Source organism: Colobus angolensis, unplaced genomic scaffold (assembly GCF_000951035.1).
Source record: "Colobus angolensis palliatus isolate OR3802 unplaced genomic scaffold, Cang.pa_1.0 Scaffold107, whole genome shotgun sequence".
Classification (NCBI taxonomy): Eukaryota; Metazoa; Chordata; class Mammalia; order Primates; family Cercopithecidae; genus Colobus; species Colobus angolensis.
Window position 1 is genome coordinate 2,169,280 of NW_012111697.1, and position 27,888 is coordinate 2,197,167.

The following is a 27,888-nucleotide window of genomic DNA, read 5'->3' on the forward strand; positions in this document are numbered from 1 at the left end:
TTTTTCAATTGGAATATTTATTCACACTTAACTGTAATTTTGTATATAGATACATTCATTCCCACTATCATCCTATCAGTGCTTTTTCTCTTCATTTTTGCCTTTTGAGGGGATCTATTTCCTATCTTCTCATTCCACCGTTTTCCTCTACTAGTTAGGCAATTATAGACTATGTTCTTTTAGAAATAACCCTAGAAATTTCAACATCCACAACTAACTTATTCAATGTTAACTTGGTCTATATATTTACCCTCCTCCCAAATGACACAGAACTTCAGATCACTTTAACCTTAATTACTCCTGTGCCAGACGTATAAGCTATTGCTGTAATACATTTTTATTTTATTTATTTATATTTTTTTGAGACAGAGTCTCACTCTGTTGCCTAGGCTGGAGTGTGGCAGTGCAATCTCAGCTCACTGCAACTTCCACCTCCCAGGTTCAAGCGATTCTCCTGACTCAGCCTCCTGAGTAGCTGGGATTACAGTCGCATGCCACCACACCCAGCTAATTTTTGTATTTTCAGTAGAGACAGGGTTTCGCCATGTTGGCCAGGCTGGTCTTGAACTCCTGACCTCGGGTGATCCGCCCACCTCGGCCTCCCAAAGTGTTGGAATTACATTAACCCCAAAGCCCTTACTGTTGTTGTATACAGGTGTGCTTGTCTGGGTTTACCCACATATTTATTATTTTCCTCATTCTTCCTTTCTTCTTATACGTCAGACTTTCAGCTGGGATCATTTTACTTTTATCTAAAATTCATTCTTAGGTCATTGCTGTTCAATAGAAATATAACATGAGCTCATGTGTAACTTTAAGTTTTCTGGTAGCAAAATTTCAAAAAATTTTAAAGAAACAAGTGAAATCAATTTTTTGCATTGTCTAAGGTAAATTTATTTTGCTGTTTTAAAACAAGCATGCATTTCCAGTTTCCAATATGACAAGGACAGGCACTTAAAATACACACTCAAAATTAATTTTGAGTCAGGCAAAATTAATTTTAATAAAACAAAAATATCCCGTGACAAAAGCTTGACTCGATGTACTTTTTCTTAATTAAAACAAAAGTGTCTATGAATTATCTGTGCTCAAAGATTACTCTGTCATTGCTAACAAATTAGTATGCCTCTATTTCCAAGATAAAACAAGAAAGAGTTCTCTTGGGAAACTGTCGTGTTAACAGACAGCTGTGTGTGAACATAATGAATGCTGAATTCTGAAGGATTCAGGTCAACCTGACAACTGAGTTTTACTTATGCTAATCAATTTCATGTCCACTCTCTTTATAGGCTTTTAAGCTGTACTATTTACTGTACTGTTTATTATTATATGTCTCATGGGCAGTCCTCAGATTTTCAGAGGAACTTTTCTGACATCAGAGCTCCAGCTTTTAGCCCATTGGTGAGCTAGAGCTGGTTAGCATCAATGTGCATTGTGAAATATCAGGAAGTTTGTGAGTTCAACCATGGGTATTAGGTTGGTGCAAAAGTCATTGCGGTTTCTGCGATTGAAAGTAATGGCAAAGACTGCAATGACTTTTGCAGCCACCTAAAACAGCTTGAAATTGGCCATGGTGGGAGTATTTCCCCCACGGAACCAGTGAACACTACCAGTCAGGGCTTGTTTTTTGATTACACCACTGGCACTACTATTTTAAATTCCTCCCTATTTGCACTGCTGGTTTCCCATTTCAACTTTTTTTTTTTTTTTCTTTTTTTCTGAGACTTGGTTCGGTTGCCCAAGCTGGAGTGCAGTAGAGTGATCTCAGTTCACTGCAACCCCTGCCTTCTGGGCTCAAGCCAACCTCCTACCTCAGCCTCCCAAGTAGCTGGGACTACAAGCATGCACCAGCATACCCAGCTAATTTTTGTATTCTTTGTTGAGATGGGGTCTCACTATGTCGCCCAGGCTGTCCTCAAAACTCTTGAGCTCAGACGATCCTCCCACCTCGGCCTCCCAAAGTGCTAGGCTAACAGGCATGAGCCACCACTCCTGGACAGTTGTTCTTTTTCAATATTATTTTGGCTATTTCGATATCTCACACTTTCTGATTTCAAAACTACTGGAATCAAAACAGTGTGGTACTGGCATCAGGAAAGACGTACAGACCAATAGAACAGAATAGAGAGCCCAGAAATAAACCATATATGATCAACTGATTTTCAGCAAGGGTGCCAAGATCATTCAATGGGGAAAAGACAATCTTTTTAACAAATGGTGCTGAGAAAACTGGACATTCACAAGTAAAGAATGAAATTAGACCCTTACCTTACATCACATATAAAAATTAACTCCAAATGGATCAAAGACCTATATGTGTGAGTTTCAATTATAAAACCCTGAGAAAGAAACAGGGACCAAGAGGAAAAAGTAACCCCCGTGTCCATCAATAGATGAAAGGATAAACAAAATGTGGTCTATACGTGCAATGGAATATTGGTTGGACATAAAAAAGAATAAAGTTCTGATACGTATTTTCAACATGGATGAACCTTAAAAACATGCTGAATGAAACACAGCAGACATACAAGGACACATATTATATAATTCCACTTATTTGGAATATCTAGAATAGGCAAATTCGTAGAGACAGAAAAACAGGGGCTATGGTGATGGGAGAATGGGGCAGCATTGTTTACTAGGTACAAAGATTCTATCGAAGGTGAAAAAGATGTTTGGAAATAGTGGTTATGGTTGCACACATTGTGAATATAATTTACGCCACTGAACCGTACACTTAAAAATTGTTAAAGTAGCCAGGCGCAGTGGCTCACACCTGTAATCCCAGCACTTTGGGAGGCCGAGCTGGGTGGATCACCTAAGGTCAGGAGTTCGAGACCAGCCTGAGCAACATGGTGAAACCCTGTCTCTACAAAAAAAAACACAAAAATTAGCTGGGCGTAGTGTAATCCCAGCTACTCAGGAGACTGAGGCATGAGAATCACTTGAACCCAGGAGGCAAAGGTTGCAGTAAGCCGAGATTGCACCACTGCACTCCAGCCTGGGTGACAAAGCAAGACTGTCTCCAAAAACAAAAAAATGGTTAAAGTAACAAATTTTATGTTATAAATCCATATATATCATGCATGTATTATATATATTCGTAGAATCTTTATGTAAAAGTTTATCATTCTTTATTATTAATATTATTTATTTTGATGCTCAAATTCTCCCAGATCAGGCCAGTGGCAACTCTGCCAAACTGGTTCCTGCATCCTTTGGACATGGCCATATCATCTCTGAGGACTTCCTTATTTTCTTCTTTCCTTTTTCGCAGCTGTATGTACACACACACGTACACACACATATCTATACAATGCTTCTTCAGGCTGTACAGGAGGCATATATAACATTTTATATATGTACATATATATACTTAGATACATATATATGTACAGGAGGCATATATAATGTTATGTATTATATATACATACATGTGTGTATATATATAAAACATTTTATATATGTACATATATGTATAGATACATATATATGTACAGGAGGCATATATAATGTTATATATAATATACATGTACGTGTGTGTGTGTGTGTGTTTATTGCAAAAAGGGACAGAAGACCATAAGGAAGTCCTCAAAGATGATATAGACATGTCAAAAGGACACAGGAACCAGTTTGGTGGAGTTGCCACTGGCCAGATATGGGAGAATCTGAGCATCAAAATAAATAACATTTATAATAAAGAATGAGACGCTTTTACATAAAGTAAGATTCTATGAATATACACTGAATGATATGGTTTAGATCTGTGTCCCTGCCCAAATCTCATGTCGAATTATAATCTCCAATGTCAGAGGTAGGGCCTGGTGGGAGGTGATTGGATCAAGGAGGTGCATTTCTTATGAATGGTTTAGTACCAGCCCCTTGGTGCTGTTCTTGTGACAGTGAGTGAGCTCTTGTTAGATCTGGATGTTTAAAAATACAGCACCTCTTCTCTCGCTCCCCCTCTCTTGCTCCTGCTCCTGCCATGTAAGACGTGCCTGCTCCCCCTTCACCTTCCACCACGATTGTAAGTTTCTTGAGGCCTCCCCAGAAGCCAGGAAGACGCCAGCATCATGCCTCCTGTATAGCCTGCAGAACCATGAGACAAGTAAACCTCTTTCCTTTATAAATGACCCAGTCTCAGGCATTTCCTTATAGCAATGTGAGAATGGACTAATACACTGATATAAATAAATAAACAGCAGAAATGCATCTAATACACATAGAAAGAATGATGGAATTAGAAAGCCACCATGTGAGGGGCTTAACAGTAACAATTGATTCAGGCAAGAGTGATCAACAGCCTAAAATGAGTAAGAAAAAGTTTGAGTAACATAATATTTACAGAGCCTCTATGTACTCCCCAGAAGATACTTAATAATTAGAAAGAATGCAGTTACAGTGGTGTGTGTATGTGTGTGTGTGCATACATGCACACAGGCACGTATATGTACACAGTCATGCACAACATGCAATACTTTAGTCAATGACAGGCCACATTTTTACTGTAACTGCTATGTTTAGATATGTTTACATACATAAATACTTACCATTGTGTTACAGTTGCCTAAGCATTCGGTACAGTGCCATGCTGTACAGGTTTAGAGCCTTGGAGCCATAAGTTATACCATAGAGCCTTGGTGTGGAGTAGTCCCTACCACCTAGGTTTGTATAAGTCCACTCTATGATGTTCTCACAATGACGAAATCTTCTAATGACAGATTCCTCAGAAGGCATCACTTTCATTAAGAGAAGATATCCCTAGCCACCTACCCACTAAACTATATCCCTGCAAAACCCTAACCCCCGAGCCTTTGGGAAGACTGATTTGAGTGATAGCTCCAATCTCCCACGTGGCCAGCCTCACATTAATTAATTTAAGCAACACATGACTATATATCCATCAAGACAGAGAAAGAGAAAAGATAAAACAAATGTATTAGCCTGGCACAGTGGCTCACACCTGTAATCCCAGCACTTTGGGAGACTGAGGCAGCAAGATTGTATTTATTTATTTATTTATTTTGAGACACGGTCTCACTGTGTTGCCCCAGTCTGGAGTGCAGTGGCGCAATCTCAGCTCACTGCAGCCTCCACTTCCTGGTTTCAAGGGATTCTCCTGCCTCAGCCCCTTGAGTAGCTGGGATTACAGATGTGTGCCACCATGCCCAGCTAATTTTTGTATTTTTAGTAGAGATGGGATTTCACTGTGTTGTCCAAGTTGGTCTCGAATTCCTGACTTCAAGTGATCCTCCCACCTCAGCCTCCCAAAGTGCTGGGATTACAGGCATGAGCCACCATGCCCAGCCATTATTATTTTTTTTTTTTTTTTTTGAGACAGAGTCTTACTCTGTCACCCAGGCTGGAGTGCAGTGGCACAATCTCAGCTTACTGTAACCTCCACCTCCTGGGTTCAAGTAATTCTCCTGCCTCAGCCTCCCGAGTAGCTGGGATTACAGGTGTCTGCCACCATGACCAGCTAATTTTTGTATTTTTAGTAGAGATGGGATTTCACCATGTTGTCTGGATAGGTCTTAAAGTCCTGACCTCAAGTGATCCTCCCACCTAGGTCTCCCAAAGTGCTGGGATTACAGGCATGAGCCACCATGTCCAGCCAAAAATGTATTAAAAAAAAATTAGTTGGGTATGGTGGCATACACCAGTGGTCCCAGCTACTCCAGTGGCTAAGCGGTAAACCATATTGGAGATTTTTTGTATTAATCTTACAACTTTTCTGTAAGTCTGAAATTATGCCAAAATGAAAAGTTCAAAATAAAAGATAAACTTCAAATAAAGACATTTTAGATAAACGTAGACGACGAGATTTCAGGATCAGCAGACTTAACCAACGAACATTTTAAAGTACATATTTTAAGCAGAAAGAAAATGATTCCACATGGAATGTCAGAGATACAAGAAGGGGTGAAGAGGAAAGAAAGTGGTGAGCAGGTTGTCAGTGTAAATGAATGCCAACTTCATAAAGTACAGCCTGTCATCAAATCACATTGTTTCATTATAATGATGAGAAAAAATAATCACTTCCCAGCCAGAGCCACTGTCAGTGTAATGTCTACACATTCTCCCTTTATCTGCATGGGTTTTCTCTGGGTGCTCTGGTTTACTCTTGCATTCCAAAGATGTGCATGTTAGGTTGACTGGCATGTGTACAATGTCCCAGTCTGAGTGAGTGTGAAACCACCTTTGCAAAGATGATGGCAGTGACAGAAGCCTAGCATGGCTGACTCCATCTTGCCTCCAGCCGCACAGGCTGGCTGTTCTCACTCATTCCTGGGCAGAAGCCAGGCTAACTGCGGGAGGAATTTATTTATAGTTTAAAGCGAGGATGATAATAGCCCTTCCCAAAACTAAACCGCCTTTATAAAACTAATGAAAGACCACAGTGTTAGAATTATGGGAGGAGCCCAAATTCTGCTAAGATGTAGGCATACTTAAACAATAGCCAGCCATTGTATTGGAGGTTACAAGATTCATGCAAGATTTCACAAGATTTGAGTGACTTCCCCAATTACTCCTATAGATAAGGTCACTGTTGTAGAACCTAAAGTTGGCCTTTCCAGACGCTTTTTGGACTTTCACATTTCTGACAACCGGCTGACTCACCCAGATGAGGACTCATGACTCAACTGGTTCTGTGGCCCCCACCCAGAGGTGGACTCAGCACACAAGGACTGTTTGCCACACTCCTATTATTTCATCCCCAACCAATCAACATTCCCCATTCCTTAGCCCCCTGCCACCAAACTATCCATGAAAAACTCTAATCTCTGAGCCTTTGGGGAGACTGATTTGCATGATAACTCCCATTCTCCTTGTGACTGGTCTTGTGTTAATTAAATTCTTCCTTTACTGCAATACCATGGTCTCAGTGAACTGGTTTTGTCTGTGCAGGGGGCAGGAAAAACGCACAGGGTGATCACAAGTATGGGTGTCTGTGTGAGCATGCATGCCAGCAGGAGGGTGTCTTGTCCCAGGTTCATTCCTATCTTGTGTCCTGAGCTGCTGGGATAGGCTCCAGCCACCGAAACCCTGAACTGGAATAACTGGGTAAATATTATCTTACTTGTTTTGATTAATCTTTCTCAAATGTGTGTATAGCTCACACTTATTTCCATGTTTAATATTAAGAGTATTTTGGTCTTTATTTAAAAGTTTTGTTATATTTTCGTGACCAGAAATACGCCATAGGAACTTAACTCTTGTTTAGATCAATTAGCCTATGGTAAAATTAGTTTCATCATACGTCATTTTGCTAAAGATAGAAGTTTCCAAGAATCTGTCGAAGACGTTAAGTAGGGACTTACCATAATTATAAAAATAACTCTGGGGGGATTTAAATATATATAAAGTAAGACAGACAATAATAACAGCATGTAAGTCATAACGGGAAATAAATGAAGTTAATGTGCTGGGAGGTAGATATATTTGTTCAGGTGGATAGTAAAGGATTTGATGAACATCATACTTTCATAAATTTTCAAATAATGTATAATTCTAGGGTAACCACTCTAGGAGAGTGGAGGAGGGTGATAAAAATCATTTTTTTAAATCCATTCAAAAGAAGTCAAGAGAAAAGAAAAAAAAATCCAAAAGAAGAGAAGAAGGAAAATGAGACATAGGAACCTTCACTCTATAACTTCCCAGGTGATTCATTGGTATACTAACCCATCGTGATGAATTCATGAGATGTGCTGCAATTCTGTTGTTACTAATAATAGCTGTAACTGTAATAGGTCCATTGCCCAATGCACCCAGCAAGTCAATACACAGAGACATCAGGTTGCAGCAGAGAAAAAGATTTAATGGTAAGGTCACAAAATGAGGAGATGGGAGGAAACCTCATATCCATCTCCCTGAAGAATTTGGGGTTAGAGTTTTGGAGCAGGCTAACGTGTGCAAATTGCTGATGGGTGGAAAAGTGCAGGGTGAAGTCGTGGGGCAGGGAGAGGAAGAAGCTGTGTTCTCACGCTTATCCCAACCCTTCAAACTGGTTGCTAGAATTTCGGGTCTGAAAAACATCATAAGCCATCCTTAAACAAAAGCCTTATGAGTCTAATGTCTGAGGTCCCGTCTATAGGAGCAATGGGGTGCCAATGATCAGGATCTAGCACCACGTGACTTTCAGCTACAAGGAAGTGGGCCAAAGTGCAGCCTGACTGATGCTTAATTATAACTATATTTCTGTCCATAACCAGACATGCAATTCTTGCCACCCCTGTGAGGATGGTTATATGGTTTGGCTCTGTGTCCCCACCCAAATCTCATGGCAGATTGTAATTCCCATGTGTTGAAGGTGGGACCTGGTGGGAGGTGACTGGATCATGGGGGTGGTTTCTAATGGTTTAGCACCATCTCCTAGTGCTGTGTTGTGATAGCATTCTCACGAGATCTGGTTGTTTAAAAGGGCATGGCAACTGCCCCCTCAAGCTCACTCTCTCTCCTGCCTCCATGTGAAGAAGGTTCTTGCTTCCCGTTTGCCTCCTGCCATGATTGTAAGTTTCCTGTGGCCTCCCAGCTGTGCTTCCTGGCAAGCCAGCAGAACCGTGAGCCAATTAAACCTCTTTTCTTCATAAATTACCCAGTCTCAGGTAGTTCTTTATAGCAGTGTAAGAACAGACTAATACAGATGGTTTTAATAATTTCTCAGAAATGTTACTAAATAATATCTGTCCATTTCAAGCCAATAGAAGAAGAAGCTCCTGCGTTCAAATCCAAATCCATCTTATTCATAAACAGCATATTTTAATCTATCTGTTTTTGAAATCTCCCTCTTACTAAATTAATTTCCCTGGCCCCTCTGATGTAAACACAGCAGAATGTCCACAAAGCATAGATTCAAAGTAATACTTCATTTCTCACCCAAAAACATACAAAAAATAAAAATAGTTTGCAGTGTGATTTATTGTGTCTTCTAATAATATGCAACATAACAAAAAAAAAAAAACCTCAAACTAGTAGAATTATTAACAGAATGGCAATGTAATGTTATCCATTCCTTACACTTTTTTTTTTTTTCTTTTTTGAGACAGGGTCTCACTCTGTCACCCAGGCTGCAGTGCAGTGGCACAATCACAGCTCACTGCAGCCTTCTCCTCCCGGGCTCAAGTGATCCTCCCGCCTCAGCCTCTCGAGTAGCTGGAACTACAGGTGTGTGCCACCATGCCTGGCTAATTTTTGTATTTTTTATAAAGACAGGGTTTCATCATGTTGCTCAGGCTGGTCTCAAACTCCTGGGCTCAAGCAATCCATCCGCCTCAGCCTCCCAAAGTTCTGGGATTACAGGCGTGAGCCACTGTACCTGGCCATTCCTTATACTTTAAGTGAAATCTTTTAGCTCATTGTAACAGCAAATTGAAGTTACCCCTTAAAAAAACCACAAAACAGCTAAGATCACTTGCTTCTAATCCTGATGTTTGGCCTAGAATAGGTGATCAATTCCCACTTTAAAAGTGCAGGCAAATAATTAATAAAGAAATTTAGAAAGTACAGGCCGTGTAATGAATTTAACTATGGCAAGACACTGACCTCAAGGGCAGTATTATTGTAACTATTTTTAAGAATTACAACACAGAGCTCATTATGTGTCAGTCGCTTTTCAACTTACAAAATAGCTAACAATGGGTTTGACATTAACTTTATAATAAATTTAATCATCACCCCTACAGACAAGGATCTAATTTTACTGCATGTAAAAGGAAAATATACATTGCCTTTCTCCTAAAGACCTGATGAGTTACGAGTCTTAAATTCAAATTAGTTTTAGAAAATCATGTCCCATTGCTCCCATACACTTGTGCCAGATGAAGTGAATAGCAAATTATTCGCCAAAGGACATGGACAGACACAGACAGACAGACACGCATAAACTCACACACACACACTCCTTTACAGCCATGACAAATATAGCTACATTGTTAAAATGTCACCAATTCTTTTTTTTGAGATGGAGTCTCTCGCTCTGTCACCCAGGCTGGAGTGCAATGGCACAATCTTGGCTCACTGCAACCTCCGTCTCTTGGGTGCAAGTAATTCTCCTACTCAACCTCCCGAGTACCTGGGATTACAGGCGCCCGCCACCCCACCCAGCTAATTTTTGCATTTTTAGTAGAGACGAGGTTTCGCCACGTTGGCCAGGCTGGTCTCGAACTCCTGACCTCAGGTGATCGGCCTGCCTCGGCCTCCCAAAGTGCTGGGATTACAGGGGTAGGCCACTGCACCCAGCCAATGCCACCAATCTTTTAAGACTCAATCTTCAATGCTCCCCGGCCCACAATTTCTCAAACTGGATGCTTTCACTGATAAGTAAGTTTTCTGGCATTCTCCTTGTTTTACATCTGTACCTTGAACTCCTGAGAACAGGAACCAGTCTTTACTTCACTTTGGGCCATGCCATGCCTTCCCCACTGGCAGACTGCAAAAAAGGAGATTCTCAACAAATTACTGCTGGGGACTCTTTAAGCCAATGAGCCAATTCATCAAATTAGTTTGGTTTTTCTACCCAAACAGAATTCACACTTCTACAATATGTTTCTTCACTAAAAGAATAAAGAGCCAGTTAAGAGAATTCATTTATTTGGCCCTAAAAGCAGGCACAAAGATCACTTAAACTGTTAAGAGAAATAAATCCACAGCCCAAAGCCTTGCTGTTCCTATTATAAGAGCTACAAACCTAAGCTGTCGCCCTCAGTACCTGCCAAAACTTCCAACTGGGCCCTGATTTGTGAAGAGCAAAGGCCATACAGGCATCTTGTGTGGAAGTCACCAGGTCTTCCCTACTGCAGGGGAGAGATATCTGAGCCAACCATCCATGGCTGGGTGTTTAAATGATAAAGAAGGAAAAAAAAAAAAAGAACATTTTGAAAAAATCAAGTGACCAAAACTTGAGAGAATATTATGAGAATATCAAACACAATGGAGCTATTTTAAAAGAAAGCGGAAATCTGGAATAATGAAATCGGCAAGAAGAAAACACTAAGAGCAAAAATACATTTATACATAAGACAACTATTTTTCAAAACTCTTGCTCGGCTTTGGATGTTCTGTTTGCCTCCCAGCTACAAACACATTCTTCACACACGCTGGGAATGCTGCTGAAAACTAGTCAGCATTCAGAGGCTTAATCCACAGTCCCAGCGCTGTGCCTGTGGGCTTCATCGTCAAACAGCCATTTGTCCTCAGGAGAGGTTAGGGGTTGAAATGCAAATATGCAAACAACTGAGTTCTTGCCCTAAAATAGCTGGGAAAAGCATGATCCCTTACGCTATCTTTTAAAAACTGAAAAAGGAAAAAAAAAAAAGCTTGCAATCTTAAGGATTTGTTTAAACACCTTACTATGTTGCAATTTTGAAGGAGAAAATGATGGAAAGGAAGAAACACACTTGTCCTGGGTAAAATCCATACTCTGGAGAAAAGGTTGACATACGTGTGACACTTGATTTACCAGACCCACTAAAGATGTATTGATTTGTCAATCACTGCCTCAGGCACTTGGTTTCCCTCAAGGGAGAATTAATAATCCCAGCCAACTGATGTATTCTACTGTGAACTAAAATGAATGCAAGAATCTATCCTGTCCCTGTGCACAACCTCCAATTACCAAACAAACAAACAGCAAAAAAAAATGTATCTCTCTGTTTGGGGAATCCTTAAAATTAAAAGTTATTTAACAAAAGAAATACTGTATTAAATCATTGTCATTGGACCGGGGGCAGTGGCTCACACCTGTAATCCCAGCACTTGGGGAGGCTGAGGCGCTGGTCCACCCGAGGTCAAGAGTTCGAGACCAGTCAGGCCAGCCAGGCAAAACCCTATCTGTACTAAAAATACAAAAATTAGCTGGGCATGGTGGCAGGTGCCTATAGTCCCAGCTGCTCGGGAGGCTGAGGCAGGAGAACCGCTTGAACCCAGGAGGCAGAGGTTGCAGTGAGCTGAAATTGTGCCACTGCACTCCAGCCTGGGCAACAAAGCGAGACTCCATCTGAAGAAAAAAAAAAAAATTGGGAGGGATAGCATTAGGAGATATACCTAATGTAAATGACGAGTTAATGGGTGCGGCATACCGACATGACACATGTATACATATGTAACAAACCTGCACGTTGTGCACATGTACCCTAGACCTTAAAGTATAATAAAAAATTAAAAAATTAAAAATAAAAATAAACAAAAAAGAAATAGCAAAAATAAATAAATAAATAAATAAAGGGAAAAAATGTCTTTGATGCCAATACGCATTTTTAAAAGATGGCTTTAACAAGCTCTAAAGGAGATACAGGCATCACAGAAATGTGACTTCATAACATAGGCAGGAACGTGATCTTTTAAGTTAAACTACCAAGATTGGCTGTAGCCTCCACCACTGATGAGATGTGTTATCTTGGGCTTCTTTAAGCCTCAGTTTCGCCATCCATAAAATGAGGAGATACACGTGTCCTTAGGAAAATGAGTAGTGAGGATGAATAGAATGTATCCGGCCTAGCCTCTGACAGGCAGTCAGCCTTCCATCTGGCAGCTCCATTTCCATTACTGTCACTCTAAAATCACATGAAGTATAACACTACGGAAGGCCACACAGGCAGGCTCCAGGGCTGAAACAGTTCACAGAGTATGACAAAGCATCTTTAACGCTTTCGCAAGGGCCCTTCAGTGTCAACTAAGTGACAGCTTGAAGAGATGTACTCATTAACTAATATATGGATTAAGCTTTCTTTAATATTACCCACGAATCAGAAAATCTAAATCTATCAGAAGATTCTAAAGCAAGTAAACTATAGCCCGGGTGTCAAATCTGTTCTACCACCTATTTTTGTAAATAAAATGTTATTGAAAGTGTCGGGGCAGAAAGGGGGTAATCCTCTATAACAAAAGGCAGGTTAACAAGAGAAAAGTATAGCAAATTTATTACATGCACACTTACGCAGGGATGTCACAGAAAATATGAAAACTCAAAGAAGAGCCCAATGAGTGATTGTAATTATTATTATCATTTTTAGACAGGATCTCACTCTATTGCCCAGGCTGGAGTGTAGTGGCGCCATCTATGCTCACTGCAGCCTTGATCCCCTGGACTCCAGCGACCCTCCTCCCACGTCAGCCTCCAGAGTAGCTGAGACTACAGGCATGTGCCACCAAGCCTGGTTAATTTTTGTTGTTGTGGTTGCAGAGATGGAGTTTTGCCATGTTGCCAAGGCTGGTCTTAAACTCCTGAGCTCAAGCGATCCACCTGCCTTGACCTCCCAAAGGCAGTAAAGCCACAGTTGTTGAGTGGAATTTTACACTATCCTCAGGCAACAGAAAGAATAAGAGGCTTGGGGCTTCCAGAAGAAGGTAGCACACAGGTTATGGGAGAAGGAAGGAAAACTTGTCAAAATGGTCTTGTCATGCAGATGAAGCGTCACAGGTAGCAGCTCTCAGAAAGAATAGAAGTGGACTGTGGCAAAGTTTCTCTGACAGATCTTAAAAGGTGTTAGGCTCTCAGTCCCTTTTCCCTGTGAGCTCATCTTTCCTAGCTATGGAGAAAGGGGTGCTCTAAGAATGCCTGGCTGCTTATTTCACTAATGTAGATTTTCTCTACAGATGCAAATCTCCTCCACCAAAGACAGCTTTTCAGGGCTATTCTTGTCTGCAGTTTCTCTGAATAATCATCTCAAAATATGCCAAAGAAGTCTATTTTTGGGGTGAAATATTCCAGTTTCCTTCAGAACACATTCCTATATTGTTTATGGCTGTTTGGATCCTACAAAGACAGAGTTGAGTCGCTTGTGACCGAAGCCATATGGCCCACTGTTCTCCCCACAGTGAGTGGTGAGGGATGGTGAGGGACAGGAGGCCTTATGCAGATCTCAGGAGAAACTGGAAAAAGGGTTGAGTCTTACCGCTTTCTCACTGACAGTTCCCTGGGGTGAGAACACAGCAACGCCCTGCAGGGCCACCCTGAGGAAGCACCAGAGACGGGCAGCAGGGAAGGAAAGGATTAGGCAGGACAAGCAGGTTTAGGATTGGCCAATCTGTGTGATCTCAGCAGGCTCTGGGGCTTAGGGGCTGTCCCTATCAGATATCAGATATCTGGCTCTGGGCAATTAGAGCAGGTGTACAGTGGCCTAAAGCATGAGCAGCAAGGCGGTTTGGGGTGTAGACTTTGTTTGTTTGTTTGCTTGTTTGTTTGTTTGTTTCTGACAGGATCTCCCTCCGTCACCGAGGCTGGAACACAGTGGCACAAGCTCGGCTTCCTGTAACCTCAACCTTCCAGGGTCAGGTGATCCTCCCACCTCAGCTTCCCAAGTAGTTGGGACTACAGGCATGCACCATCACACCCAGCTAATTTCTTTGTATTTTTTGTGGAGACAGGGTTTCGCCATGTTGCCCAGGCTGGTCTTGACCTCTTAGGCTCAAGCAGTCTGCCTGCCTCAGCCTCCCAAAGTGCCAGGATTACAGGCATGAGCCACGGTGCCCAGCCAAGAAGTATGACTTAACCAGCTGCCTAAGAAGGGGATGTGACCAGCTTCTAGCCAGGGCCTCAAAACCGTGTCAAGGCAGCATTTTTTAAAAAACATATTTCACCTGCAAAGCCAAAATTATTTACTATTTGCTGACCCATGGTCCAAAAACAAAGTCTAGATATCTAGTTCCAGGTGGAAGTCACAACCCACATCTTAAATGTGCTTTCCACAAATGTTTATGGAGATAACTCAGGGAATGTAAAATAAGTTAAGTTTTCCCACACTGAGAATGAATGAAATATGTCCTAGAAGTCATGGGGTCAGTTCTCAGCCCCACTCTCAGTCCTGCAGACCACAGCAAGCCCCACAACTCAGTGGCAGCTCACAACAGGCCAGGGATGAGCAGAGTCGATACTGTGGCTGTTACCACGGCAGTGGAGCCCAGTGGTCTGAAGTCAGACAAGCCCATGTTCAAATTTTAGTTTTACCACTTATCGACAACGTGATCGTGGGCAAGTTGCCTATATTGGTCATCTGCTGATGCATAACACACTATGCCAAAACCTAGCAGCTTAAATAATTATCACTTATCACCTCCTACAATGTCTAAGGATCAGGAATCCTGGAGCAGCTTAGTTGGGTGGCTTGGGCTCAGAGTCTCTCCGAAGGTTGTAGTCAAGGTGCCAGCCAGGGTACCACCATCTAAAGGCTCAAATGGGGTTAAAGAATCCATTTCCAAGCTTATGCCTGGGTAGTTGGCAGGTGATAGGGTTTGGCTGTGTCCCCACCCAAATCTCATCTTGAATTGTAGCTCCCATAATCCCCACGTGTTGTGGGAGGGACCAAGTGGGAGGTAATTGAATCGTGGGGATGGGTCTTTCCCATGCTGTTCTCATGGTGGTGAATAAGTTACACGAGATCTGACGGTTTTATAAACAGGCATTCCCCTGCACAAACTCTCTCTTGCCTGCTGCCATGTAAGACATGCCTTGCTTCCCCTTTGCCCTCTGCCATGATTGTGAGGCCTCCCCAGCCATGTGAAACTGTGAGTCAATTAAACTGCTTTCCTTTATAAATTACCCAGTCTTGCGTATGTCTTTACTAGCAGCATGAGAACAGACTAATACAGCAGGTCTCAATGCCTCACTGGCTGTTAGGCAGAGGTCTCTGTTTCTTATCCCATGGGTGTCTCCATGGATCTCTCCATGGGCTGCTTGAGTATCCTCTCAATATGGCAGCTGATGTTCCGTAAGACAAGTGATCTGAGGGAGAGAGAGAGAGAGAACACGCAAGACAAGACAGTGCTCAAGAAGGAAGCCAGTCTTTTATACCTAATCTCAGAAGAAGGACAGCCTCACTTCTGCTGTATGTTATTGATCCCACAGGTTAACCGTGGTACAAAATGGGAGGGGACTACATGAGTATGGGAGTACCAGGAGGTGGGGATCATTGTGGGGGACTGGCTGTGCATTACCTTTATTTAAGCTTCAGGTCAGGCTGGGTGCAGTGGCTCAGGTCTGTAATCCCAGCACTTTGGGAGGTCAAGGCAGGCAGATTGCTTGAGCCTAGGAGTTTGAGACCAGCCTGGGCAACATCTTGAGACCCTGTCCCAGAAAAAGAAAAAAAAGCTTTAGGTCTACCATCTATGAAGTTAGAATGATAATGATAATAGTATCTGGTTTATAAGGTTTAAATGAGAAAGTACATGTCAAGCCCTCTGACAGGGCTTGGCACTCAGTGAAGGATTCCATCAATGCTTGCAATTATTATCTACCTCACTGTGGCTACTCCTGCCACTACCACTTCCATAATAATAACAAAAGGGTAAGAAGAACCCTTCAACATCACAGGGAAATTCCCTGTCCTTGGCCACTTCCGGGTGAGCTCTCTTTCCGCATTACAACGGCAACTGTAACTGTCTGAAAAAAATAAACCTCCAACAAATTCAAACTAGTCTCTTTTTCTCTCACCTTGACCTAAAATCTTTGAACAGACACCCACATAACTCCTCTAGAAAGGCAAACCCAAAAACTGTCAGAGTAAAAAATTCAATGACTTAAGATAAAGGGGATTATCTCCTAAGAAAGAAACTCATTTAAGAAATTGTAGAAACTTCAGACATATCAATTTCAATATTCAAGGACATCACTCATTCAACAAATATTTACTGAGCATGTGTTATATACCAGGCATGGCTCTAGGAGCTGTATAAACAACCTGGAATTTAACAGATGAAATCTCTGCCCTTAGAAAACTTGCAAGCTAGTGGGAAATAAACAAAAAAAAAAATAGGTTTAAAAAAATAAAAAATAAAGTATGTTAGCTGGTATTGAGTTAGAAGCTGGTAATGAGTTAGATAAAAAGTACATAAAGGCCGGGCAGGAGGCTCACTCCTGTAATCCCAGCAATTTGAGGGACCAAGGCGGGTAGATTGCTTGAGCTCAGGAGCTGGAGACCAGCCTGGGCAGTATGGTGAAATCCTTTCTCTACAAATACATAAATAAACTAATTAAGTAATTAATTAAAGATGGAAAGTGGATGGGATGATGTTAAAATTATCAATAGAGGATCAAAAAAAGTTTCACTGTCATTTGCACAAAATCCAAAAAGAGGTGACAAGATGAACCATGAGGATATGTCCCGAAAGGGTCACATGCTTGGCCTTCACAGAAGAGCAAGGAGGCCAGTGTGTCTGGAGTCCAATAAGGCTAGGGTAGAAATGGTAGCAGAGAAAGTTAGAGAAGTAAATTGGGGGATGCAGAATCAAGCGCAGCCTTGTAGGCTGTTGTAAGGACTTGGACTGCGTCCTTACAACAAAGAGGCGCCATTGGGTTTTGAGCAGCAACGTAACATAATGTGATTTACATTCTAAAAGCATTACTCTTAGACTACTAAGGGCAATGAGGACAGAGGCAGAGAGAGCCATCAGGAGGCCATTATGAAAATCCAAGTGAGGAATCATGGCAGCTTGAAAAGGATGGCAAGACGGAAGTGGTGAACATCAGTCAGATTCTAGATTTGAGTGGTAGAGTCCAGAGTCTATTAATGAAGTCTATGTGAGCTGTGTGGTACAGAGAAGAGTCGCGAATAGCTTCGAATTTTTTGTTTGTTTGCTGGTTTGTTTTTTGAGACAGTCTTACTCTTTCTCCCAGGCTGCAGTGCAATGGCATAATTATGGCTCGCTGCAGCCTCGACCTCCCTGGCTCAAGTCCTCCCACCTTAACCTCCCAAGTAGCTGAGACTACAGGTGTGTGCCACCACGCCTGGCTAATTTTTATTTTTTGTATTTTTTATAGAGACAGAGCTTCACTGTGCTGCCCAGGCTGATATAGAACTCCCGGTTCAAGCCATCCTCTCACCTCCGCCTCTCAAAGTGCTGGAGTTGCAGATGTGAGCCGCCACACCCGGCCGCTTTGAAGTTTTTGACCTGAGCAACTGAAAGAATGTAGTTGCCATGTACAGAGGTATAAAGAGGCATGGAAAGAGCAATGTGGTGGCGTCAGGAGTACAGTGTGGGACATACTGAGTTTGAGATAACCGTGGGATATCCAAGTGGGATGTAAGGAGACAAGTGATTGACAAGCCTGGAGCTCAGGGGAGAAGTCTGAACAGGGGATATAAAGTTGAAGTTTCCATGATTTGAGAAGATATTTCCATTATTAGAAATGATAGTTAGGGCCAGGCGCTGTGGCTCAAGCCTGCAATCCCAGCACTTCGGTAGGCCAAGACGGGCAGATCATGAGGTCAGGAGATCAAGACCATCCTGGCTAACACAGTGAAACCCCATCTCTACTAAAAAAACAAGAAACTAGCTGGGTGAGGTGGCGGGCGCCTATAGTCCCAGCTACTTTGGAGGCTGAGGCAGGAGAATGGCATAAACCCGGGAGGCGGAGCTTGCAGTGAGCTGAGATTCGAGCACTGCACTCCAGCCTGGGCGACAGAGCGAGACTCCGTCTCAAAAAAAAAAAAAAAAGAGAAATGATAGTTAAAGACTCGAAGCTAGGTATGATCACTAAAGGAGTGAGTGCAGACAGAGAAAAGACCTAAGGTCTAAGCCCTGGGGCACTCCAGCAGTTAGAATTGGGGGAAAGATGGCCAGGCATGGTGGCTCACGCCTGTAATCCCAACACTCTGAGAGGTCAGGGTGGGCAGATCACTTGAGGTCAGGAGTTCAAGACCAGCCTGGCCAACATGGTGAAACCCAGTCTCTACTAAAAAATACAAAAAAATTAGCTGAGCGTGGTGACACGTGCCTGTAATCCAAGCTACTTGGGAGGTTGAGGCAGGAGGATCACTTGAACCTGGGAGGCAGACGTCGCAGTGAGCCCATATCATGCCACTGCCCTGCAGCCTGGGCGACAGAGCAAGACTCCATCTAAAATAAATAAATAAATGAAATATAGTTGGGGGGAATAAAGAGAAAACAGCAAAGGACTCTGAGGAGTGACCAGTAAAGTCGAAGGAAACCCAAGAGAGTGGCCTGTGTAAAGCCAAGTGGAGGGAGTGACGAGCTTCGTCCAATGCTATTGGAGTGCCAAGTACCATGAGCAAGTGAACTGAACACTGGGTTCAGGTGCAGGGAGGTCACTGATGACCTTGACATGAGAGGTATTGGAGGAGTGGTGGAGGTGATGCCCCACTGGAATGGGAGGAGAACTGGAGACAGTGAAGATGGTTAACTCAAGGATTTGGGCTATAAACAAAGCAGAGAAATGGATGGTAATTGGAGAATATGGTGCAATGAAAGGAATTCACTCATCATTCATGTAAGCTAATGGGAATATTCCAGTAGAGAAGGAAATATCGGTTGGTGGTGCAGGAAAGAAAAGAGGGAATTGCTTCAGTAGATCCTTGAGAAGGCAAGAGGGGAAAGGATCTGGTGCCTGGTCAGGGGCAGCCTCAGACAGGAGCCAGAAAGTCCATCTGCAGTAACAGGAGCAACATGCATGGGCATAAAGGCAGGAATGTGGGTAGATGTGTCTCACCATGCTCCAGCCCTCCCCGCTGCACTGCTGATCAGGCAGGTTGTAATTACCACTCTGTGTGTTTGCATGTGTCTCCAAGACCTATGAGAGAGAAAGACCATGTAGGTCAACATCGCATCTTCAGTGCCCAGGACAAAGCCTGGTGCAGAGCAAGCACTCAACAAGTATGGTGAACGGCTCCATGCAAAACGAGACAATCTCGATTTTACCTGGCAGACATTAAAAAACCATAAAAGTAAAAATTGTAATGCAATGTGGCAATGGCACAAGACAAAACAGACAGATCAATGGAATAGAATTTAAAAACTAAAAAATGCCAGGTGCAGTGGCTCACGCCTGTAATCCCAGCACTTTGGGAGGCCAAGGTGGGTGGATCACTTGAGGTCAGGAGTTTGAGACCAGTCTGGCCAACATGGTGAAACCCTGTCTCTACTAAAAATACAAAAAGTAGCTGGGCATGATGGCACATGCCTGTAATCCCAGCTACATGGGCGGCTGAGGCAGGAGAATCACTTGGACCCAGGAGGTGGAGGTTGCAGTGAGCCGAGATCACACCACTTCACTCCAGCCTGAGATACAGAGTGAGACTGTCTCAAAAAAAAACAAAAAATAAAAAATAAACAGGCCCAGCACAGTGGCTCACGCCTGTAATCCCAACACTTTGGGAAGCTGAGGCAGGAGGACTGCTTGAACCCAGAAGGTGGAGGCTGCAGTGAGCCGTGATTATGCCACTGCATTCCACCCTGGGCGACAGAGTGAGACCTTGTCAATAAGCAGTAATGGCATAAAGTGCTTAACAAATGCTGTCAATACAACCTGATACAATAATACAAATATTCAGGAAAAATAATGTTTGCTATGTCATACCACATGCAAAAATGAATCACCAACCGGGCATAGTGGCTCACGCCTATAATCCCAGCAATCTGGGAGGCCGAGGATCACTTAAGAGCAACAGTTCAAGACCAGCCTGGCCAACAAGGTGCAACCCTACCCCCAATCCATCTCTACTAAAAATACAAAAATTAGCTGGATGTGGTGGTGGGTGCCTATAATCCCAGCTACAAAGTGCTGGGATTACAGGCATGAGCAACTGCGCCCAACCAGAAAGTGGTTTCTTGAGATGGAATCTGTTCCCGGTGAAGATGCTACGAACATTGTTGAAATGACGGCAAAGGATTTCAAATATTCTATAAACATAGTTGATAAAAAGGTGGTAGGGTTTGAGAGGATCAACTCCAATTTTGAAAGAAGTTCTATATGCAATGCTATCACACAGCATTGCATGTTACAGAGAAATCTTTTGTGAAGGAGTCCATCGATGCGGCAAATTTTGTTGTCTTATTTTAAGAAATTGTCACTCTAACCTTGTGACAGCTGCCCTGATCAGTCAGCAACCATCAATCTGAAGGCACGACCCTCCACCAGCAAAAAGATTACGACTCACAGAAGCCTCAGATAGATCGTTAGCACTTTCTAGCAATAAAGTATTTTTACTTATTTTTTTAATCATGCCATATTAATTTTAATTACATACAAAGATCTAACATGCCACCCACAGACCATTTCACCCACTGCTCTGTTTGGCTGCAGTCTCTTGTCTCTCCCTTCAGCAACGATGAAGCGGACACCCTTTCCTCGGGGAAGAGAAATCCATGGTTTGTTGCCCTTGTCAATAACAAAAATGATGGAAAAGCTGTTGCTGTTGGCATCTTTCACGTGAATCATGTCAAAAGATACAGGGTGCCTCTCTCTATTGGTGATCACACCAATTCTTCCCCAGTTAGCACCTCCAGTCACCAAACACAGGTTACCAGTGTCGAACTTCAAAGCAGTGATCTTGCCAGTCTCCAAATCAATCTGAATGGTGTCATTCACCTTAATGAGGGAATCAGGGTGGCGGACGGTGTGAATATCGTGAATCACCAAGTGAGGGATTCCTTTTGCGCGCACAAAGATTTTTCTCATTTTGCATAACTTGTACTTGACTTCCTCAGGTGTACAGCAAAGTGACGATTGATGCCATAGATCAGACAGAAATCCTCTCCTATCTTATCAGTGCTGATGACATCCATAATCCAGTAGGGTAGGTTATATCAGTTCGAATCTTGCCATCTACCTTAATGAACCACTGCATGCAAATCTTCTTTACTTTGTCTTCTGTCAAGGCGTACTTAAGTCTGTTCCTCAGGAAAATATGAGGGAGACCCTCTCTCAGCTCGTGGGGATCAGTGGATGGACAAGCAGCAAACACACCAGTCAATTTATCCAGCATCCAATGCTGTGGAGCTGCTACCCACTTCAGATGCTGCTTGGGACCGAAAGCCACAGCTGTAATAGGTGCAGACAGAGGACTTCCCATCTTCTAGTGCACATAGAAACGGGGAACCAATAAAGTATTTGTACATCAAGGTATGTGGGCCAGGCGTGGTGGCTCACGCCTGTAATCCCAGCACTTTGGGAGGCTAAGATGGGTGGATTACTTGAGGCCAGGAGTTTGAAACCAGCCTGGCCAACAAGGCGAAACCCCGTCTCCACTAAAAATACAAAAATTAGCCAGGCGTGGTAGTGCACACCTGTAGTCCCAGATACCCTGGAGGCTAAGGGTGGAAAATTGCTTGAATCCAGGAGGCGGAGGTTGCAGTGATCCAAAATCATACCACTGCCCTCCAGCCTGGGTGACAATGAGAGACTCCATCACAAAAAAAAATAAATAAATATATGAAAGAACGTTTAACTATTGTATTAGTCTATTCTCCTACTGTTACAAAGAAATACCTAAGACTGGGTAATTTATAAAGAAAAGAGGTTTAATTGGCTCATGGTTCTGCAGGTTGTACAGGAAGCATAGCAGCCTCTGCTTCTGGGAAGGCCTCAGGAAGCTTCCAGTCATGGCAGAAGGCCAAGGGGGACGGAGGCATCTTACATGGTGGCAACAGGAGCAAGATGAGGTTGGGGAGGTGCCACACACTTTAAACAATAGGATCTCTCCAGAACTCACTATCATGAGGACAATATCAAGAGGAAATCCATCCACATGAGCCAATCACCTCCTACTAAGGCCCTACCTTGAACACTCATGATTACAATTCGACATGAGATTTGGGTGGTGACACACATCCAAATCATATCAGCTATAGTAATAATAAAATTGCAAATTCAAATAACTTGATTCCAGTCTTGCAACGCCCCCTTCTCAATTAGGCTTGCCTTGATTTTTCTAATTAAAACTGCAACCCTTGGCCAGGCACAGGGGCTCACACCTGTAACCCCAGCACTTGGGTAGGCCAAGGCGGGAGGATCGCTTGAACCCAGGAGTTTGAGACCAGCCTGGGCAACATAGTGAAACCCTGTCTCTACAAAAAAATAATAATAATAATACAAAAAATAAATAAATAATAAATAGCTGGGCTTGGTGTCATGGGCCTATAGTCCCAGCTACTTGGGAGGCTGAGGCAGGAGGATCACTCGAGCCTGGGAGGTGAAGGTTGCAGTGAGCTGAGATCATGCCACTGCACTCCAGCCTGGGTGACAGAGCAAGACCCTTTCTCAAAGAGAAAAACCTACAAATGAAAACTGCAATCCTTGGCCAGGTATAGTATCTCACACCGTTAACCCCAGTATTTTGGGTAGCTGAGGCAGGAAGATTGCTTGAGCCTAAGAGTTTGAGACCAGCCTGGGCAACATAGGGAGATGTCACCTCTATAATAAATTTAAAATAGAAAACTACAATCTTCTTCACTCCCTGCTCCTTTAGCTTGCTCTGTTTTTTCTTAACTATAGCACTTTTTGCTTTCTAATATACTAAAGGATTTACTTATTTATAATATGTATTGTGTATGTACATGTCCTCCACTCAAATATAGGTTTCATGAGATCAGAGGTTGTTTTATTCAGTAATCTATCTCAAGCACTGAGAATATGCCTGATACATGGTTAGCAATCAATATCTATGTGTTGAATGAATGCAGCAGATTGACAAAATAATAATACCCACAGTAGGCAAGAGTATGAACCATCAGACTCATGTACTGTTAACAAGAGGGTGAACTGATTAAATGAACTATATTCATTCATACTCGAAAATACTAAACAATCACTGAAAGTGATGTTGTGCAGTTTGGCAAAATACAATTACACTCGGTTCCCCAGGCTGAAGTGCAGTGGCGCAATCACTGCTTCCCACCATTTGGACCTCCTGGGCTCAGACGATCCTCCCGCGTCAGCCTCCTGAATAGCTGGGACTACAGGTGCAAGCCACCATGCACTGTTAATTTTTTTCAATTTTTTGTAGAGATGGGGCCTCACTAGGTTGCCCAGGCTGGTCTTGAATTTAGAACTTTTAGTAAAATTTCCATCACATTGTCATGGGAATAACACAAATTATAAAATAGCATGTACAGTCTGTTTCCAAGGAAAAAATGCATACAATAAAATCTTATCTATGAGGTGAGATTACAAGTTGCTGTTGTTGTTGTTGTAAGACAGAGGCTCGCTCTGTGGCTCAGGCTGGAATACAGTGGCACCATTCCTAGCTCACTGCAGCCTCAAATTCTTGGGCTCAAGCAATCCTCCTCCCTCAGCCTCTTGAGGAGCTGGGACTACAGGTGTGCGCCACTGTGCCCAGCTAATTTTTTTATTTTTTGTAGAGACAGGGTCTTGCTATGTTGCCCAGTCTGTCCCCAAACTCCTGGGTTCAAGCAATCCTCCCACCTCAGCCTCCCAAAGTGCTGGGTTTACAGGTGTGAGCCACTGCATCTGGCCTGCCATATTTATTTTCTACAATGAATATGTATTAGATGTATAGCAAGCAAGGGAAACATTTTTTAAAAGAAGAAAATAGAAACTACCTGGTTAATACACATAGGCTTTCCTGTTTTAACAAGGATATTGGAAGAGTAAGAACATATTTTAGAAGATTCACTCTGCAGTTACATTAAATGGAAACTAGCAAGCAAAGAGAGATGGGTAACCAAATGTAGGCTATTTAAATGTCCTCTCTATTGTCTGTAGTTTTTAAATTGCAAAAAGTAAAAGTGTGTATAAAATAAATTGTATGAAAGTTTCCGGATTAAAAAGCCTATTCTCTTCTCAGCAAGACTGGGATATTCTTATGGAACGAAATTCACAAATTCTGACCATCCTTGAAGCCAAACTCAAGCCCGCTGGCCGCACACAAATCTGCCTGTTACTCCTTAATAAAACAGGAGTTCCTTTGGGCTTGGGCTGGGGTCATATGGTTCTGTGTGAAAGCCACCCATTCCTGCCAATCACAGAACCCCTGGAAACAGCACGGCTTATTGTGAAAATTAATTCAGGGAGCTTAAACACCACCAAACAGAATAGTTTAAAAAGAAAAGAAAAAAAATCCCTGCGGTTTAGAAAATTCTAGATGCATTATGACTCTTCGGTATGAGTCCCAGGCTATATGCATTATACCGGCAACACCTGGGAAAACATAAAATGTCTTTTTTAATCCATCAGATAATTACACCGACTACAAGGACATTTTGGCAACTACTAGAAAATACTGCCCTCTGGTGTTAAGGTCATTCCACACTGATTAACATAACAAAAAGGAAAAAAAGAAAAGCCTTTCTTAAACGTAAAAACCACTACCTTCAGGGACTTACGTTTTTACTTGCAAAAAATCTGAACACAAAATCCCAAAGGATTTTACGGGTATATATTGTGGACACCTTCCCCATTGTGCCTGAAAAATACCTACTAACGTTATTACAAGCTGTCTCAATCAATTCACGTCAGAGGATCTCCTCTCCAAGAGCTATATTCAGCTGTCTCTTGAACAAAACAAAACCAAAAAGTACTTTCAAGAGCTTCTGTAGGGGAGAAGTTTCTGGAAAATAAACTAAAGATTATTTTCACAGAAAATTTTCTACTAATCCTGGTAGGAAGAATAGAAAGAAGAGCAATATTACGATATTCTATGTATTATAGAAGTCTTTAAAAATGTGAGACAATTTTTATGAAAAACAAAATAGCCACATGAATAAAGAAGCTGGCAATCACTGGTTATATACTGATCATCTTATTACTGCTTAAAGGTACTTCAAGAATAAGATAGAAAGGAGGTTCTGTCATAGCTCACCGCTATAAGAAAATAAAACTTTACAAGGGCAGGGCATGCCGTTCTGATGGTTACACACACAAGAATTGCATGCACAAATTCAGCAGTCTTGGCTGGACATGGTGGTTCACACTTGTAATCTCAGCGCTTTCAGGCCAAGGACACCATGCCCAGTATTTTTTTTTTTTTTTTCAGATGGGATCTCATTCTGCCTCCCAGGCTGCAGTGCAGTGGCGCGATCTTGGCTCACTGCAACCTCCACCTCCTGGGCTCAAGCAGTTCTCCCACTTCAGCCTCCTTAGTAGCTGGGACTAAAGGTGCCCACCATCATTCCTGGCTAATTGTTTTTTGTATTTTTTGGTAGAGATGGGGTTTCACCATGTTATCCAGTCTGGTCTTGAACTCCTGAGCTCAAGAGATCCGCCTGCCTTGGCCTCCCAAAGTGCTGGGATTACAGGCGTAAGCCACCAGGCCCAGCCCATAATCTTTTGTAGAGATGGAGCCTCACTGTGTTGCCAATAAAAGAAATCAAAGTTCCGTGGAGAAATGGCTGATTCTAAGACTAGGGCAGGAAATACACAGGATAAGCCTGGAGCACCTACTAGTACCAGAAAGTAGGAAAGTGCTCAAAATAGACAAACCAAAAACAAGCCCACATCAGTGGGGAGATGTCAAAGGCTCACAGGATCCAACTGAAAGAGATCCCAATAGTCAAAGCTGGACAACTTGAGTAACAAAATAAAATAGATCGGATCATAACCCAAAGCATGGAATAAACACTCATGAGTCCACACTGATATTAACAATTGCAGGTCTCCTTCCGCATCCACTGCAAATTGGTTCCAGGACCCCCGTAGATACCAAAAGCCATGGATGTTCAAGTCCTTTATATATAATGGTATAGTATTTGCACATAACCAGCACACATCCCCCTGTACACTCTAATTACATTTAGATCACTTATAATAACTAATACAATAGAAATGCTATGTAAATAGCTGTTCTACTGTGTTGACTGTTTTATTTATTTATTTATTTATTTGGTGTTTTTGTTTTTGTTTTTGTTTTTTGTTTTTATGAGATGGAATTTTGCTCTTGTCACCCAGGCTGGAGTACAGTGGTGCCATCTTGGCTCACTGCAACCTCTGCCTCCTGGGTTCAAGTGATTCTCAGTCTCAGCCTCTTGAGTAGCTGGGATTTCAGGCACTCGCCACTGCACCTGGCTAATTTTTGCATTTTTAGCAGAGATGGGGTTTCACCACCTTGGTCAGGCTGGTCTCGAACTCCTGACCTCGTGATCCACCCACCTTAGCCTCCCAAAGTGCTGGGATTACAGGCGTGAGCCACTGTGCCTGGCCGGTTTGTATGATTTTTTACTGGGTTTCTTTCCCTAATATTTTTGATCTGTGGTTGGGTGAATCCACAATGTGGAATCAGAGAATACAGAGGGCTGAGTGTAGAAGGGGAAGAAAAGACCTGTCTCCCACAAGGAAGAAGTTCAACGAATTCTCACAGATAGTCCACCCCTACAGAGGTGGAGCATAACTCCTCACTCCTGAAATGTGGCCTGCATGTAGTGACTTCCTTCCAAACACAGGACAAGAGTAAATTTACAGTGGAGAAACCTGACCAACACTGCCTCTGGCAGGTGATCAAGGTCAACGCCAACAGTGATAAGTTATATTGATAGTATATTGTAATATATAGTATTATATTATATATAGTAATATATAGTATAGTATATATTGATGCACTACATCATGACATGAGTTATATCATTATAATTATGGTGAGTTGTATAATTATTTCATCATATATTGCATTGTAATCATAATAGAAATAAACAGCACAATAAATACAAAGCGCTTGAATCATCCCCAAACCAACCCTCAAGCCCCACCCTAGTCCATAGAAAAATTGTCTTCCAGTCCAGCATGGCTCACACCTGTTATCCCAGCACTTTGGGAGGCCAAGGTGGGCAGATCACCTGAGGCCAAGAGTTCAAGACCAGCCTGGCCAATATGGCGAAACCCCTTCTCTGTTAAAAATACAAAAATTAGCTGGAAGTACTGGCGCACACCTGTTATCCCAGCTACTCGGGAGTCTGAGACACAAGAATGACTTGAACCCAGGAGGAGGAGGTTGCAGTGAGCCAAGATGCGCCACTGCACTCCAGCCTGGGCGACAGAGTGATGCTGTGTCAAAGAAAGAAAGAAAGAGAGAGAGAGAGAAAGAGAGAGAGAGAAAGAAAGAAAGAAAGAAAGAAAGAAAGAAAGAAAGAAAGAAAGAAGGAAGAAAGAGAGAGAGAGAAAGAAAGAAAGAAAGAAAGAAAGAAAGAAAGAAAGAAAGAAAGAAAGAA

General features: G+C 42.5%; 1 pseudogene; it reads right to left on the reverse strand.

Annotated features, from left to right (window-relative positions):
• Window positions 1-21,803, reverse strand: part of LOC105516612 — a 51,770-nt pseudogene extending 29,967 nt beyond the window's left edge.
• Between the last annotated feature and the right edge of the window lie 6,085 nt (window positions 21,804-27,888).